Raw genomic sequence first — 18,335 nt, 5'->3', positions numbered from 1 at the left:
TAGAAATGGACTTTTGTGTGTTGCAATTTGTGAACATCGTGGATGATGGTTTATTATATCGAGATATTCCCAGGACCTCAGGAATGTTTATTTGACACTTGTGACAAGTTGCTCAGATAAGCTGAACAAAAGTGTTAATTAGACTTAATGAATATTTTGGTGTAATATTTTCAAATATGTCTATGTAGTTGGTGGTGGGTGAAGCTCCTAAACGTCTCGTAACCGTTCAGTCTGGCGTAAACAGACACGCGGCCAAGCTACAGGGGCAGCGGCAGACTCGCGGGGTCAACAACTGCCCCCACCTGGCCCAGCAGAACCAGCCATTCTCACTTCATGCCCAGCAAGGCGGTCTGGAGGAGGGTGACTCCCCACTGTGGGATGTGAAGACCCAACCAGTTAACAATTACTGCACCCCGTCTGAGGCGATACGTAAACACTTTGATATCACTGGAGGCCAGCTGGGACAGGGCCAATGTTTTTCCTGTGAAAAGCGCTGTTATATTACATATCGACGGGCTGCAACACAAAACAGCAACCAAGAGGGGCGGCAGAGTTTATCCCTTGCTTTGAAAAACACAATTTTTACTTCTATAAAGTATTTATAACTTTCACATTTCAAGATCATATTAATGTACAATACTGTTCAAAAGTCGAACCCAGAAAAGTCTTTTTTTTTCCCCAAATCAGTTGAAAATGTTACTAGTCATTGCCAACCTTAGAAATAATGATACACAACTAGTCTGAATTAGCTTCATTGATCAGTGCAACGCTTTTTTCAGCTGTACTAAAATCATTGCAAAAGAGCCTTGATGAACAATTAACCTTTTAGTGCCATTGAAACTCGAGACAAACTGTTGCTGACAATGTCTCTTCATGTATGCTGATATTCCATTTATTAACTGACATTTCCAGCTGCCAGAGTCATTTTTACTACATTAACGATGTCTGGACAGGATATCGCCAAATGACCCTAATGCAAATTGGATGCACCGAATGCCAAATGCATGCAGAACGCTCAAATGCAGCACTATAAAAATGGAATCGTGGGCCATACAGTGTTTCCTTATTGGCACATGCTAATAAAACCACCGTGGTTTTCCCATTACTGAACTCAGTCCACCTTCATTATCAATGTTATTGGAATAGCCTGGTCTGTAAGAACACACTGACCTACATTTCACAGCTCTAAAAGCACAGTCATATGTTATCAATTATTTTTTTTGCTCCCTAGCAGTCTGCAACTGTACATCTGTAAAGAATTGTAACTATTTGCATATTTACTGACGATCGGATCGATAGAAAACCGAAGGAGACGGTGAGGAAGCAAGAAAAACTGAGATATGTCTGTTTTCTGTGGGTTGTTTATTTTTTTTGTGCATTCTTGGCTGTACCATGTCATGGTACAACCACCCGGTATGATTCTGGCCGAAAGCACAGTCAAGGCCAGATGCCTCAATAACGCGGACAGTATTTTTAGGCCGAACTCCGGCCCACGGGAACTATATCTCTTTATTTACCTTTCAGTCAGGGAGAGGAAATAGCTGCAAACCAAAAGCTACAAGCGTGTATGAAAAAATTGCCATTCCTGCCCGGGCCTACGACTAATATTCATGCCCACCCCTGCTCCGAGAAACACAGGGACTCGTCCCGGCTCATTCCAGCAAATTTCATCAAAACCTCCGTGGATGTGCAAACTTTACTTTGGAGCGGGAGTGTTGTTCATGCCGTACCAGATCTGTGTCCGAGGACATTTGGTGTTTGCAGTGAGAGTGTGCTCAGCGGCGGGCCGTTCTGAAAGGGTGTATTTAAAAAACTGTAATAAATAAAGATCTGATGCCCCTCGCCTGCCGTGCCTCTCTGGCTAAACATGAAAACCGCCGTTATGGATGTACCTTGAATACTAATACTGGCCAGTTATGCACTGGCGCGAGTCCAAGGGGGATTAGGGGTGGGCAAAATTTCAATTATTTACCACTTTGCAAGTGCAAAGATTAAAACTATAACAAGAAAGAGTCATTCTGGACACAATTTTCAAGCACATGCTAAGATTGGAACTTTTTTTGTAGTAAGGTTAAAGGCACGATAGGGTTTACTTAAATAAATCAATAAATAAATCGATAAACAAGAAAGAACAGCATGGTATTAACTGTATCTTTAAGAAGAGAAACTCCCCCTTTGTAATATAAGGACTGTTGATCTTTATTGATGTTTGTACATGTTTATGTGATGTATTGACATGGCATGCGACGTATTGGCAGGCATGGGTTGGAATCATCCAGAATGAGAAAGTAGAGGAATGAATGACAGTTTTCAACCGTTGCTCTGGGCTTTTCCCATTTAACCACATCCTTATAAAAACGTCATGAGGATGTAAGGATGTTACTTTCTCTTCATCAAGATACAGATAATTACCAGGCTGATCTTTCATTTTTTTTTATCTAATTATGTACTTCATGAGGGTGCCTTTGACCTTCCACTAGAAAATTCATGTTGAAGGTGGTACCTCTCTTTCCTCTGTCCTGATCTGGCCGATCAGACCCAGCAGCGAAGTGTGTCTTCCAGAATCCTTCGAATGAAACTGAGTTACAGGGTTCCCCACATTCCACCGACACCTGTGAAAAACGTCAGGCATTTGATTTGCCAGCGTCAGTGACGCACAGAGTCTGCATGAACTACCTGTAACACTGCACTGCATGAATCACTGTCAGAAACACTGTGTTCTTCCTCCTGGAATATAGTTCAGAAACATTTTCTATGAATAATTCCACAATTTCATGAATAATGTCGACATTTATATACATTTTATAATTTGTAGTCATATATCATATATGTAGTCACACACGTCAAACTATTCAGATCATTCACCTTTTGAACGGTTATGGTTTAATGTTTTTTGGAGACAAAGTCAGAGAGGAGAGATTGTGTTGTTTTGGACTCATACAGAGCATAACCAGAGACACGGGAAGCTGTGGATGGAGCTGCCAGATAAGAGGAAAATAGGAAGGCCTAGTTGGAGGTCCATGGATGTGGTGAGAGAGGAGGTTGGTGCAATGTGGATAGAAGGGTTGATGGATTTTGTGAGAACTTGCTTATGAAGAATTGGCACTGAGGACCCAAAATCTCATGTAAGATTTAAGTAATTGTGACAGATTGTTTCTGTGGCTTTGGGTGTGTTTTGATGAATTTGGTGATTTTAAGCTGAAACATTCAGATAACTGGCAACAATGGCCACACATACTGTGCACATGTGATGGTTAATGAGTTTTTTTTAAATACGCCTTTTTCAAATTGCCTGAAATACCTCGTCTATTTATTTATTTGTTTCAAAATTTCTGTTGGCCCAATTTGAGTGAATATTGTAATTAATGTGAAATGCCTGTAATGATTTTCAAATGTTCTCCCACGGCACATTGTATTACAACTGGGCATGTAGTATATGTTGCATATGATGCTGCACATGGTTTAATTTAACGTCAGCGCCATAAGAGCAACCCTTCATGTTATACAACAATGGACTTCGTAGTATTATGTCACTGCATTACGTGTCTCCAGTTGTTACATAAAGGTCAACAGTAGTTGCAACTATTAACCATTGTAAGCACATTTCGTCCTTGCCATTAATAACTTTGTCTGAAGCTGGTAGACCAAATATTTGTGGAGCTGCAATGCATCACCCCCACCACCCTTCATCCCCTTCCACTACCACAGTATCATATTTTTAAAATTTGTATTTTCATACCAAGATTCCTTGATTTTCTACACTTCCCCATTCCAGCCACCTTCATGAAGGTTAGATGTGGTGTAGACCCCACAAATCCCAATGCAGATGCCGGAGGAAGCCGCTCTATCCTATTCTCTGCCTTATTTGAGGAAGAGCTTTTGCCAAACAAAACTCCATACACCATTACAAGTCTCTTCTCCTGGCCCGGGCCTGTTACCGTGACGACAGACAGTGTTTGTTGATGAAATTACCGAGCATGTTAAGAAGAAAGAGCACGGGCCGTGGTGTTTCATTTCAAATGTACAAAGCTTCTTTTTTTTTTTTTTGTGCAATTCCACAGGAGCCACTTTTGAAGGACCACAAAAGGGTGGGCTTTCATGCGATTCCCACCGACTGCAGATGAACTGGTTATACAAGGGGAGTCTGTCATTAAACGGAAATTAGCCGGTACCATTCCAAAAAAACAGCAGGCCAGCAGACTTACTTCCTCCACAAAATTGGGACTCTTGTGAGAAAGCAGGTCCTCCGCTGCTTGTAGGCCTCAGTATGTGGTCGGCTCTGGGTCAGTTCCTGTTTTTCTTTCGACCGGGATGGTAACCTGTGCCCCATCGGAATGTGGGTCCATTTGTTTTGGCTGGGAGGGAACGGGGTGGCATAACCGACTGTGTGAAAGGTCGGCCTATGGCATATCGTTGCGGGGGAAAAAAACAGGGGTGGGGTGGTGGTGGTGGTGGAAAACAGTAGGGGAGCTCCCGGCGCGCATCCGTAGCACCTAGCCTACGGCAAACACTGGCGAAGCAGCTGTCAAAATGACACCCGCAAAACATCCCGCCAGCTGAATGGCTGCTGTTGATTCTCACGGCCGCGCTACTTTCGTCACGGCACGCAGACGACCCTCTTTCCGCTTTCCCTGCGTGCACGCACCGCGTTCGCCTCTCTCTCCAGTCCAGACAATGTGAACGTTACTGATTTACGATCACTTCATGGCCCCCAGCTCCCCCATTAAACGATAAGGCCAATCTTGTAGTTGTCATGCCTTCTACTTCTTCTCCTTCTTTTTTTTTTTTTGTAAGTTTGTACACCTCCAAAGTGTTGCTGCCCTGTTCCAACCAGTTTGAGCCAACCCCGGGCAGGACACGGCCTCAGCATCAAGAGGCATTTTGATTAAAGTGGTCAAAAGCAGTTGCACAAACATTCTAAAGTAGCTTACGAAAACAGCTCCTCAGGCCGGGGCATGAGAGAGGCCTTATGCTTGCAGGAATGTATGCTAGACCTTCTTTCCACATTCTCACCCAACACAGGGTCTCTTTGTGGTCCGCCGTGCAACCGCACGGCTTGGTGCACCTCTCAAGAATCTGGGCCTGTTTTTTCCCCTCTCACTCACTCACTCACTCTCTCTCTCTCGCTTTCTCTCTAGCGTGCATAACTTGTTTATTTGATTTCTCTACAGGAAAAAAAAAATCGGTGCGTCTGTAAGCATACATGTGCACTTCAGAGACTTTGCGCCATGTCATGCTCTGTAGGTGACTGCGCGTGTGCCGCTTTTTCGTCCTCGAAGGGAGTCTGTCCACATTCATTCCCAGGAGATATAAATAGAAACAAGATTTAAATCAGCTTCTTTTAATAAGCAGAGGCTGGCACTTGTTTTTACTTTCAATTAGGCGATACTGGAGACGCCTTCCTCGCGAGCAGTCAGCACAACATGATGAAAATTTGTCATGGCCAAGTACTGAAGTACGAGAGAGTGCGAATTAAAGGGAATATTTCTTTCGACATTGAGTGCCATGGTGGAGAGTTTAATTAGGAATGGAACAGAGCCAAACTTTAATTTTTTGTGCAAATGTGCATTTATAGATATATATCGTGTGATTATGGATAAGTGTACTATAATGTAACTGGAAAAAGAAAAAAATCTGGATTGACTCCATGGTCTTTCAGTAATACTGTTTTTCCTGTTCAGGGCTGCATAGCCAGAACATTTTAAATCTTGGACACGAGAAAATGATTACGGGCTCTGACATGTGGATCACTCAATAATGTTAGTGGTATTTGTAAGCCTACAGCAAAAGAGGTTTAGTGCTGCTTAGATAGGTAACAGCATTAACCAGGGACATAAAAAAAAAAACTTTATCTGAACACCCCCTTCAAGTTGCGTCATATGCATATTTTAAATGTATTACGTGCTGTCTGTAATGCATTATATTGTAGGTCAAGGCACCATAGAATGTCTTCTAAATGTTTGCATTAGACATTTGCATTATATAATGTGGGTATTCATTACCATATTGGACTGGACTGTAAAGAGTTGGACTGAAAGGAGTTAAAATGCAATGATGATGAATTCAAAAAAAAAATTGAATAATTTCACCTTGCAAAATCTGTAAGCATTTTTGCACCATCTATACAAATTACAAAAGGAAAGGGGTCCCACAACCAGATTTTACATTTACATTTACAGCGTTTATCAGATGCCCTTATCTTACAGGCAGTAGTTACAGGGACAGTCCCCCCTGGAGACACTCAGGGTTAAGTGTCTTGCTCAGGGATACAATGGTAGTGAGTGGGGTTTGAACTTGTGACTTTATGGTTTTCTGGTTCATAGGTGGCTTTCTAGGCTACATGATCTATTCTTGGGGACATCTTAATGATCCCATATACACCTCAGATCCACAGTGGAATAGTTCAGCCGAAGGTTTTGCTACGGTCCTCATGGTTCCCTTACCTAATCATCAGTCAAACTGTGCATGCAAGTCAGCCTGGGAATTAAAATAATAATGAGGAGGAGAGAGGCCAGACGAGGAGGAGAGCGGCCTATTGAAGTGAGCAGACATTCGTGAAAATGATGTCATCAACACCATTCACCAACCACAATGTTTGGTGCAACCATGAAGTCGTGCCAGCATTTCTCCCTTAAAAATGTTATTAATCCACTGGTACTGCAGCATCTCATGTGACGGACCTAAAAAATACATTGTGTTCGTTTTCATATCCAATCACCGAGCAATTGGAATGCCGATCACGTTTGGAAGCCATGACGGTCTATTGAGTTCCTTTTTTATGGGAAGGGTGGAAAATTCTCTGGGCAGAAAAAGCCTGAGAAAGGGGAGGTAACTTTTCCCCTTATGATGACATAAGGGGAGAAATTCCAGATCCGACCATCTGAGCTGCTGCTCTCTGAATGGTGAAGGACAATGAACAAAGCTCTCTTAATACATATCGCCATTTCTAGCCACTGCAGGACCATAGACAGACTAGGGGAAATCGTATTGATGTTTAATAATCTCAGTGAAATTTTCATATTAGGGAACCTTTAAATATTAAAGAAAGGTGTTATCTTTAACATTATTAATTTTGGTAATCAGTTCATGTCTATTAATAAATAACAGCCATTATTTAAGCAAGGGTGTCTCGCTTTGCATCTTATAATTAATCTATAATTCTGGCCTACAGTCAAAAACTAAAATTGTCCCAAACACACAAATCCAATTTGTCTTGGACGCTTTGTACCGAGTCCTGGCCTTTAATAAATCGACTCACAGGGACATTCCAACATCACTAAGCTCATCCTTGGCCAGCAGCTCTGTGAACATTAACAATGAGCTCACGGCTATTAGGAGTACGTGGTGAGACAACAGCGCGGGGCGATTTTTTGTTTATAATGCTCTGCATGACAACAGCCGGGAGGTAATGGCTGGCGCACTTATGGAGCTGATATTAAAATCAGGAATGCACCTCCCTGGCGTCGCTGAGCACGTCTTCCATGACAGCAGGGTCACAGACGGGAGTTTCTAAGTCGCTTCCTCTTCTAATTCTTTGTTAGCCACATTGCAACAGTTATTTTGTAGTGTCCATTCATATCCAATTCCTCTTATAAGGCAGAGACTGCGAGAACGACCTGAAGTAAACTGTGCAGGATCACTAAATCCTGTTCACAACCCTGGAATGTCCTAACGGGGAGCAGCACAAGTCGTTGTTGACCCCAGGCAAATAACGAAGCAGCCCCCCGGCCCAATGTTGAACTAGGCCCCTCTGTCCAAATACCTCATGCTTTTACAGTGGAGATTTTTCTGGCCTAAAAACACCCCACATGGACACACGTTTGCACCAAAACAAGGACACACACACATATGCACACCACACTGTTTTCCTCCTACAAGGGAGGAATTTATCATATTGAAAACACATCACGGCCTGAGGTCCTTGGTCAGTCTTGGTGCTCGGTGAGGCGCTTGTTAACAGGCATTTTGGCAGTACGTTGGTGTTGGGGTTGGCTGTGCCATATACTCTGCAGCCGAAAGCATGGGAATCATGCGAATGTGTCTGGGAGTGAAAGTGCACGGCCACGGCCAGCGTGTTGACACAGGCCCATATGGCCACTGGCAGAGAGGGGATGGAAAAGAAAACATATATTCATGTGTGACTTTTGCATGCACATGTGCTGAGAAGGTGACTGGTGTTTTGTAGCAGGTCTTATTGATTTGAAAGATTTTTTTCCTCTGTTGTGTTTTTTTTTTATTTAATTTCATTTAAATCTGGATGTGCTCTAATGTGCTGTTATGACGCAGACTTGTGAGGTGTTAGGGCCGAAGGAGAAACCTCTGAGATAGAAAGCAGGCATGGATGGATGCATTATGAGCTAAACTTTTCCTTCTGCAGATACGCAATGAAATCCAGATAGATCCAGCCACTCTACATTGGGAAAGAAGAAACCACGTTTTTTAAGTGCTATAGTCTTGAATTGGATTTGGGATCCGAAAGCTATTCATTCTGGGAGTCAACATTTTTATGTTAATTAAACCCATTCAGTTGAATGTGATGAAAAATAGTTGTACAAAACTCTTTGAAAAATGAGTGATGGCTGAATGTTGAATTCATTGCCAAAATATTCTCATGTACAAAAGAAAGCATTCCGGTACTTTTAGAAAATAGCATGTCTATATGTGTATATGTGAGAATATATATATATATCACATAATACACACATATATGTGTGTGTGTGTGTGTGTGTGTGTTGAACAGATCGTTTTCTTCAACATAAGGATTACAAAGATCCGTAAATCAAGTTTAGGCAGTGCACTTTCCCCACTTTTTGGCTGAAAGTAATTCAACTTGACTGCCTCAGGACTGCTGACCTTACCGCGGGTGAATTGCACGGCACTTAATTAGCCCCCACATACGGACTTGCCTTGGTTCGAATGGGTGCGCACCCCTTTATGGTTGAAGTCAGCAAATTCAGAGGCCACTTAGAAACCCTGGCAACGACCGCGGTGAAGGTCAAATATCATAGTGGGACCAGAATGCCCACACCTACTGACTCACCCATTTTTCCAATCAAAAAACAGTGATGCAAGATATTATATTATTCAGGGAAAGACTGGTTTGTAGGTTGTGGCCTTTTCTGTGAAAAAAGGATCTGTTCCTTTATCTGACACCTGATTGTTGGTCTTGTATTTGCACCTTTTATATGCCTTGCACTACCACAGCATTGCAAAACACAAACAACACTGTATCTTGAAACTTGAAAGTATGCATTTTGACAAATACATTTGCATTTTCTACTTGTACCTTGTTCATTCTGGCCAATTGTTGATATTCTAAGGTATTTTTGGCCAAATAATATATCAGTATCATATTATTAAATCATATTTCAACCATAGCTGACACCTTTATACATTTTATTTATTTATTCCCTAATTGACTGTAGTTTAGTGCATACTGTGTACAGATCAAACAGGGGAACACCAAAGTATGATGAACTTGCCTGAAAACCAAACTTATTTTCTTAAGTAAATGAGTTTGGCTTCAGATCTTGGGTTCCTGCCTTTTAGAGGTGACGTGATTGGCATTTGTGATTGGCTTAATACATGTCATGCCCAAAACTTCATGCTTTCTGCTTTCTGTGACACGCCAGGTCTTCGGGTCCTACTGCCTGAAGGTCCTACTCTGAATCGTACCCAAAATACAAATTCTGTTTATAACCTTTTCTGCACATCGCCAAACCCAACATTGCAACAAATAAACAAACAAGATCCAAATGTGTCCGAACTGTGTATCTTGGGAAACTGGTGGCCAGCTGCCTGCTGTATCTGGTGTAAACCAGGTCCGTAACATCATTGTCTGAAAACAGAGCTATGGGCAGCAGTTCAAGGTTACTTCCCCTTGGCTCTAGAGAGAGTGACCTGAATGATCTCATCTGAGTGCTTGCCGCAGTGCATCACTGGCATTCTGATCTATGGAACGTGACCTTTTAGCACAATGAACATTTAAGATACAGTTGAGGCCGACCTCCTCCATCCAGTAGCTTAGCACCAAAGCAGAACCAAAAACAAAAGGAAAAGAAAAGCTATTTTAATTTATTTAAGAATGATTTAAGAATTGGTTTCCTGATTGTATGTTTTGGCTGTTAAATTCACCTTTGCTCTCTGGTTGGTCCTTCCTCGGACCACATGGACCCACATGGAGCTGACACCCCACACGCACGGGTGGCCATTCATGGATGTACACACTCACCCAAACCAGGCAACATACACTTCCCTGCCACATGCGTCTGCTGCATAATCATACCACACACAGACTGACCAAAAAGCACATCTCCACTGAGTACGGTAGCCAAAACACAGGCTGTGGGGTACGCTGAAGAGCTCCTCCTGGAACGTACTGTCAGAAGGCGCGGTGGTCGACACACAAACAGCAGCACCATGAAGCCCCACCATTCGCTTCCTGTGGTTTTTACCTCTCAGGAAATAAAGTTGCTATGTTCCTCTTTGCTGAAGCTACATTGTATGCAAATGCTGTTCTATTAATAATCTAAAGGGGCGGCCCATGTGCTGCTCATGAGTCTCCAACCGTTCAAGCCGTTCAGAATTTTTTATTTCATTTCTTGAAACTTCATAAAATTTACAATGACAACAAGTATTCACATTTTCACAGTTGAAATCCCAATAGCGGTGGGCACAATCATTCAGTAAATAGCATTACTCTAAATAATCATAAAATAAAAACGTGAAACTAGTGCCCTATTAGTGTACATGAAATGTCAATTGTGCCTTGTATTGCACACGGTATAAAATAATCAGTTTATTGTACACTGTTAATAGTCATTGAATTTCTGAACTTTTATAAAAGTTTTAGTCACCATGAAGCTAGTATTTTCCAAATCCAAAGCTGTGGTAGAGAATATTTAAGTAATCAGAAAACTAATGCATAAACAAAGTATTTATCTATTTTTGGGGGTTTTGTTTTATGTTGCACACTATGTAACACATGGTAGAGGCCCGGTGTGGAACAGAGTTGGCAGCTGGCCGGAAGGCCCCCAGGGGTCCGTACACTTTTAAAAATAGCGACATTTCACCCTCACCTACGATTCAGGAATTTTGTGGCTTGTTTTCTTTTTCAAATTCTTTCCCTTTCCCAGCCATCATTTTCCTCAAACATCCAAACGTAGGACCAGTGACTGCATTTGTTTTTGCTGAGCATGCAGCAACCAACAAATAAAATAAGGATTAAATATTATAAATCAGAATCTGAAAACTTTATTAATCCCGAAGGAAATGGCTTAATTTCCTTAAAAATAAGTAATCTAAATTCTTTTTAAGCATTTTCTTTGTTCAATAATCCAAAAAATGTGATTGTTGAACTTCATATCTACAGACATTGTTTGAGCTGGAAAAAATGCCATTAATCACCTCCTACCAAATTAAAAACCACATCTGTTTCACCTCACTTGCCTGCTCTGAAAGTGCAGCCAATGCAAGATGAATAAAGTGCAAACTTCATGTTGGAGAGAGTGGTGGAGGGATTTGGGACAGGTGCCTCGAGATCAAAGAATGCCACAGAGAACCCTTCCAGGGCAAAGCTTTGTGGTCTCATATCATGAATTTGACCCCATCGCAAAACTTCGCGCCAGGCTCACTAAAAGGCCGTCCTGTCATAATTGCAGTCTGGCGAGAGCTCAGGCGGACTGCAAACACACAGTTCCCGTAAGAAGAGGAAATACCACCTATGGGCAGTCCCACACAAAATACCCTGCACCTGCATAAACATGTCGTGCAACCCGTTCAGTGAAAGACTGGCAAACGCCCTGCAAGGACCAGCAAATTGCTTCAGCATTATGTCTCGAATGCAAACGTGAAATGACTTTCTCACGCGCCTCCAGCCTGCTGCTTTGTGTTCGCCTGTGTTCGTGGGAGCCTCCCTCAACGTTATGAAAAACTGCACGTGGAAAGAAAAAGGAAAGCTCTCAAAGCAGACAGTAGACAATGTGAATGGCATTGGACAATTATAAATTATCTAGCATAAAATAAAACATATATCATGAAGCCCTGTGAGGCCCAGTTCAGGGTTTGTTCTTGTCTTGTGCCCATAAATTCCTGGGAGAGTCTCCAGCTTCCCCACAACCCTGACCCAGGATCAGTGGGTTTACTTAAAAGAAAAAACCATGGGTAGATGGATTATGAGGTCAAAAGAAAATGTAAACATGTCTGAGAATATGCAGTGAAGAAAGGGGTGAACATTTCCTGCTAAGCCTTCTGAATTAAGAGCAGTATTTTGCAAAATAATTTTAATAGCCAATTAACCCTTTTGTCATTTTTCACTTTTAAGCATAAAAACTAGGAATGGGCTAAATGCATATATGTTCATAGAGGCAAGTTTGGTTATTTGAAAGTGTTAACATCTGCAAAGATAGCTTGTTTTAAATTGACATCATATATCAGACGCCATTATCCAGAGCGACTTACAATCAGTAGTTACAGGGACAGTCCCATTTACATCATTTTACATTTACAGCATTTATCAGACGCCCTTATCCAGAGCGACTTACAATCAGTAGTTACACGGACAGTCCCCCCCTGGAGCAACTTAGGGTTAAGTGTCTTGCTCAGGGACACAATGGTAGTAAGTGGGATTCGAACCTGGGTCTTCTGGTTCATAGGCGAGTGTGTTACCCACTAGGCTACTACCACCCAGTCCCCCTGGTGACACTTGATCATTTAGAGCATGGGTGCATACTACTCCCTTACTTCCAGTCTGAATGCATATGTGCATTTGTGTTGTTGTGCAAGTCCTTAACCGCTAGGTCACCACTGCCCCATCACTTCACATCTTCTTCTTCTTAAGTCAGGTTTTGGCGGAACAGCAGTACTCGCAACAATAGTGCTTTTCCAGACATATTTTGACAAAATTTGGGCTACTACAGTAGTCTTACATCTACATTTACAACATTTATCAGACACTCTTGTACAAAGCAACTTACAGTCAGTCATCACAGGGACAGTCCAGGGGGACAGTCCAGGGACACAGTGTTAGTAAGTGGGGTTTGAACCTGAGACTTTCTGGTCTTCTGGTTCTTAGGCGAGTTTCAGTTTGACTTATGTAAAAATGTACAGCAAGCAAATTTGGAGGAACATGTTTCCTGAACTCAGGTCTGTCTGGGTGTTTATAAAGTTGAAAGTTGAGAATTTTGCCAGTATTTCTACCCCCGATGTGAAGGTGGGAAGCACATCAGCAGAAGATTGGGGCATTTGGGAGACACTGGCCTTTCCCCCAGAGGAGATCACTCAGTGCTTGTACAGTACCAGATGCCCAGATTCCATCACCACCCATGAGGAGCTCTGGGCTCCATGTGTGACGTTTGCTTTGTGTTTCTACACCCCTAAGTCTGTTGTGTCTTCAGGGCAGCTCACAGGTTTATGGTGAGATAAGTCAACATGGCGAGGCGAAGTTCAGAGCAGGGGGTCTTGATGAGTAAACACTTTTGCAGCATGGCTCCATTCACATGAAGCATCATTCAGCCAAATTACAGACAGGGTGGTGGCTACGTCTACACAGGAACACTTCTGGTATTGCATTTGCACAAGACGTTCTTAAATGTAAGCCCTGGTTGTCATGGAACAAAATAGCCCTCCCCCATGCCAAAAAATGTGCCTTTGATGTAGTATCATATTAGCTATGTAATATTTTTCCATATACAAGAAAATATTGAAAATATACATTTGTATTATTTATTTCTTAACTTGATAACTATCTGATAAACTAAATGATCTGAGGGCTCCGGTGGATGGAGGAAATCTGGATTCTCGGTGAGCTCACGAGGACAGTTGCATCACTGAGGTTTTTTTCAATAAATATCCAGCCCCACTGCACCAACCAGAAGCGATGGAGATGCTGTCATCAGGTGCCTCTGGAGGCAGAAGGTGTTTGTTGGAATGACCCAACACTGTGCCTGCATTCATGCGATATTCACAAGCTTGAGTCTCCTGGTGCAGTGTGGGAACAGGCCTGCAGTGTGCTGCACCGTCTCGCCCGACAATCGGCCTCCATATTCGTGCTGCTGAGCTAATTAGAGAACGAATGGCTCACTTAGGAGGGGCCCAAGCACCGAAGCTGGTAAAATTATCTTAATGCAGAGAAAAAGGAACACTTATCACTCTATTAAAGACAGTTGGGCCTGTTATTTGTATTTCCCTTCGTCTAAAATGAGCTTACTGGTCACGTTTAGTCACACTTGCAGTCAGGGAGTCTTGTGTTTCTAGCCAATTACTGCTGGCTAGAAACGTTTCCTCACTGTTTGCAAATTTTCTTTCTTTCTCAGGGTCCAGCACCAGATTTTTATCTGCTTGCCTACTGTTCCCTATTCATTCTTTCTTGTTTTATGTAAGCCTTCCATTCCTTCATTGACCCCACTGTCTGGTCATCTCTATAGGCTGTCTGGACATCTGGGCTGGAGGCCAGCCCTGTCTGTGGCCGCCGGCAACCCCTCTCTTCAGCAGCCCACCCATCACAGCGGGCTCACATCTGGGTCTCAATCTAAAGCTCCCTCCCATCCCCGCCACCTCCACCACCTCCTCTGGTGTTCACCCCAGCGCATGCCGCTTTACAGGGAGGCCCACGTTTGGGGCTGGAAATGCATCTACCAGAATGCTGAACAGCGCTGTTTTAGGTAACACCACAAGCTGAGGTCTCTGCAAAGACCTTAAATGACTTATTTTTAAAAAATGAATAAATAATCATGTTATTACACAGAATTACAAAGACCACACCACTTGACAACATTGATACCTCAACCTTGTGAAGGCCAGTTCAGTGAGAAGAGCCTTGCCAACAGAATATTGTACAAAATTAAAGAAAGGCATTTTATTTTTTTCCAGTACTTTTATAGTTTCTTCATACTTTATCCTATTCATTTGCTTTATGCAATACTTTTCATATGAATAAATGCCCATGGTATGTAGTAGACTAACACGTGGAGTATGATTTATGTCATGCATATGTGCACGCATCCTTGTATTTGTTACATTTTGTTGCAATAAAGTGATTCTTATTCTGAAAATGATTTCTAAATATAAAAGGGTGACACTGTTTCTTCATGTTTTAGATCAGGACTAGTTCTCTGGCAATTAAAAGATGTCACGTTACACAAACAGTTTAAAGTGACACATTTCATTGTAAAGTAAAGTTTATACGTGATAATGTAACTGAAATTGGGAGAAGTCCTTGGGAGCAATATAATGATGTGTTGCTCAGGATTTGTACTGGGTCATCTAAGTTTTTACACTCGCTTAAAACCTAAATGCACACCTTATAGAAATGGGAAAATATGTTGAAAACTCCGCCCAGACATGTTGAAAGTTACGTAACTGTCGTGGGAGACCTGCTGACTTAATTTACTGTTGAGAGGAAATGCCCCTCACTCTCGTGTGAAAGACCCTCATCACCCAGACCGTTCGCTCCGCAGTCGTTTTTTCTCTTCTTTTTCTTTTTCTTTTTTATTAAAACCATCTGAGCGGGTGGGCGTCTGTTCCACTTTTAGCTCGACTCTCTGTCCAGAAGCCGAGGCACATGCTGGGCTGTCACTGTTCCTGGGGATGTAAAAGAAACCGTCCATGCAGCGATAGTCTGGGTCCCACAGAGCTGAACAGGGCTCCCATTGTTGAGCAACAGCACAGACTGGGGATGGAGAGAGCGAGACAGAGAGGGGGAGAATGAGAGAGAGAGAGCAGCAGACAGGTGACATCCAACCACCATTTGTTCAGCCTTTTAAAGCACAAGGCCCAGATGTGAGTCACTTCCAGACAGATGCTTTTCGGCTGTCCGTGGATAACATCAGGCAATGAGACACCGAGGCCGGGTCAGCGTCTGTGAAATGCGTCTTGTTGCCAAACACATTTTGAGTCCAAAAGCATGTGCAATTGCATGTGCCTGGTTACACAAGCTACTGTCTGATTGCTGCTGATGCCGGATAAACAGTTTCATCATTTTTTAAGCTCATGGTTATTCAGTTTATTCCCCATATAAACCCATTTAAAAACTGCTATGGTTAATAAGCCCGGCATTTCGTAAAAAGGGTGATTGTGGGATCAAGTATGTGACTGGATGAGCCAGGTGCACCTCTGAGGTAAAATAATGAATAGCGATATACAAAATTTACACAGAGCTGCTTTAATGCTGCATTTGATGTGTGTAAGGGAAGTAAAGTGTGTTAAAGAAATATGTGTACACTATGTTATTTGTTTTATTTATTTATTTTATTGTTAATCCATGAAGCAATTAATTAAATATAAGCGTATTTGGGAATTGTTTTGTACAACCATAAATCTTATTCAAACTGTGGTGGCCCCAATGGTAAGGAATTGACTCATAATCAAAAGTTCACGGGTTCGAATCCCAAACTGCCAAGGTGCCACCAAGGGCGAGCATTTTGTTGTGCTGCGCTGCAGTGTATCACAGTGACACTTTTACTTCATTGTGACTGTGAGCGGTTATATCATAAAGGTATTTTACTGCTATTTTTACTGCCAGTAATGAATACTTTCTAAGTATTATGCAATAACCTCTTACTCCTTAGTTGCTCCTTTGAAACTTTTCCTTCGTGACTGAATGAATGTGCAACAACATGATATACTAGGCCTGCAAAAATCTACTGCTCATAACCTGTCACGACTACGGACTTACGAGGGAAGGAAGCACAGAGGTCTGACATGCTGGGAAGGGGATTTATTATAACAAACAATAAATACAAGGAAACAATGGCGCGGTGGCCAAAAATGGGAAATAAAAGGGAACAACACAAACGAACGTAAAAAACACGTAGGCGTGTGGCGATTGCCAGAACTGAAATTACGAACACCTACACGGTTACAATGTCAAGTTCACGAAAATGCCGGAGATCTCGATGGGGCGGAAGTCTCTGGCATTTATGGGGCGTCAGGATTGGAGTCAGGTGTGGAACCCAGCTGCAGGCAGTCCTGACACAATCGAAAATGACAATTGCTGAGATTAATTTGCATTAAAAGTAATAATGTGTTGTGGTCTCCATTTTACTTGCAATCATTTATGGGTTTTGTACAGTGAAAATATGCAATCTATATATTTTCTTAGGGAATGTACAGGTGTTCATGAAGGCTACTCTATTTTAAGTTTTTGTTCACCCACCGTTTTGACACTGGTCACAAGCTCATGACGCTCACGTTTATTTTTGGACACAACTCTCACAAAACTCACCCACTTGGACAAGGGGAAGAGTTCCTTTTTTAACCATGCGGGGGATGGAAGCGAGGCTAGGAATAACTCGGGAGTTTATGGCGTGTGACGCTGCAGGTGTGGTCTCACAGGTTCTTCGCTTTCTGCCTGCAAGGGTCATCTGGGAGATGATTCATATTCATCTGTTTATATCACTTACCGAAGACCTCCCAGATCCTGAGGGCAACAAGTTCAGGTTCAGACCTCACAAAGGTTATTGTTTCAGTGCAAACCCTTGTGGTGGACAGACACAGCTTTCAACATTAAATGGCACCATTGTATTACCCATTGTAGCAATTAATAATATGGAGAATCCAACAAAACAAACTTGCTGGATTCCTGGATGACGTTATCAGTCTTGCCTCGTTCTCGTCCAAGAACAGGTTCTAGACATTCTTCCCACACATGTACAAAAACTGAACAAGTCATTCTTACTCCCAGTGTTCAAGAGATGCCTTGGGAATGTAATAAATGTAGCTGAGGTTTAATAAAAATCTACAGAACAGAACATTCATTGTTTCTGTGCTCAGAGATTAGATAAAATTGTTCTTATAGAAATGACAAATATGCACTGTAAAAAAAAGGGGGAAATATTTAAGCTGCGAAGCCACTGCTACGTGGCCATGAATTTGGCCATAATGCTGGTTTTAAGTTTTCACACCGTTTTGTTCTTTACGGTGTGTCAGCAAAACTCAGTTTGAACTTAAACTATATTTGAGCAATGATTCAAGGGGTAGTCAAAAAAATATTCCTGTAACATGGCGCAGTGTTTTGCCTGGCGGGTAATGAAATGGACCCGTAATCAGAAAGTTGCCGGTTCGAATCCCAAACCATGAAGACACCACTGGCACTGAGCAAAGCACCGTCCCCACACACTGCCCCCCGAGCGCCTGTCACGGCTGCCCACTGCTCACCAAGGGTGAAGGTTCAGAGCAGAGGACACGTTTCATTGTGTCACCGTGTGCTGTGCTGCAGTGTTGGACAATCACTTCACTTTAAAACATTCTTTTGATTCATCTAGTATAATGCATGCTGAAGGCAAACATTTTTTTTTATTACAGATTCATTTGTAGAATGCTACACTGCAAATTTGTAT

This window comes from Denticeps clupeoides, chromosome 14 (genome assembly GCF_900700375.1).
Source record: "Denticeps clupeoides chromosome 14, fDenClu1.1, whole genome shotgun sequence".
In the NCBI taxonomy this organism is placed as follows: Eukaryota; Metazoa; Chordata; class Actinopteri; order Clupeiformes; family Denticipitidae; genus Denticeps; species Denticeps clupeoides.
The sequence above is the reverse complement of the archived record's forward strand: the minus strand, read 5'-3'. Positions refer to the sequence as shown.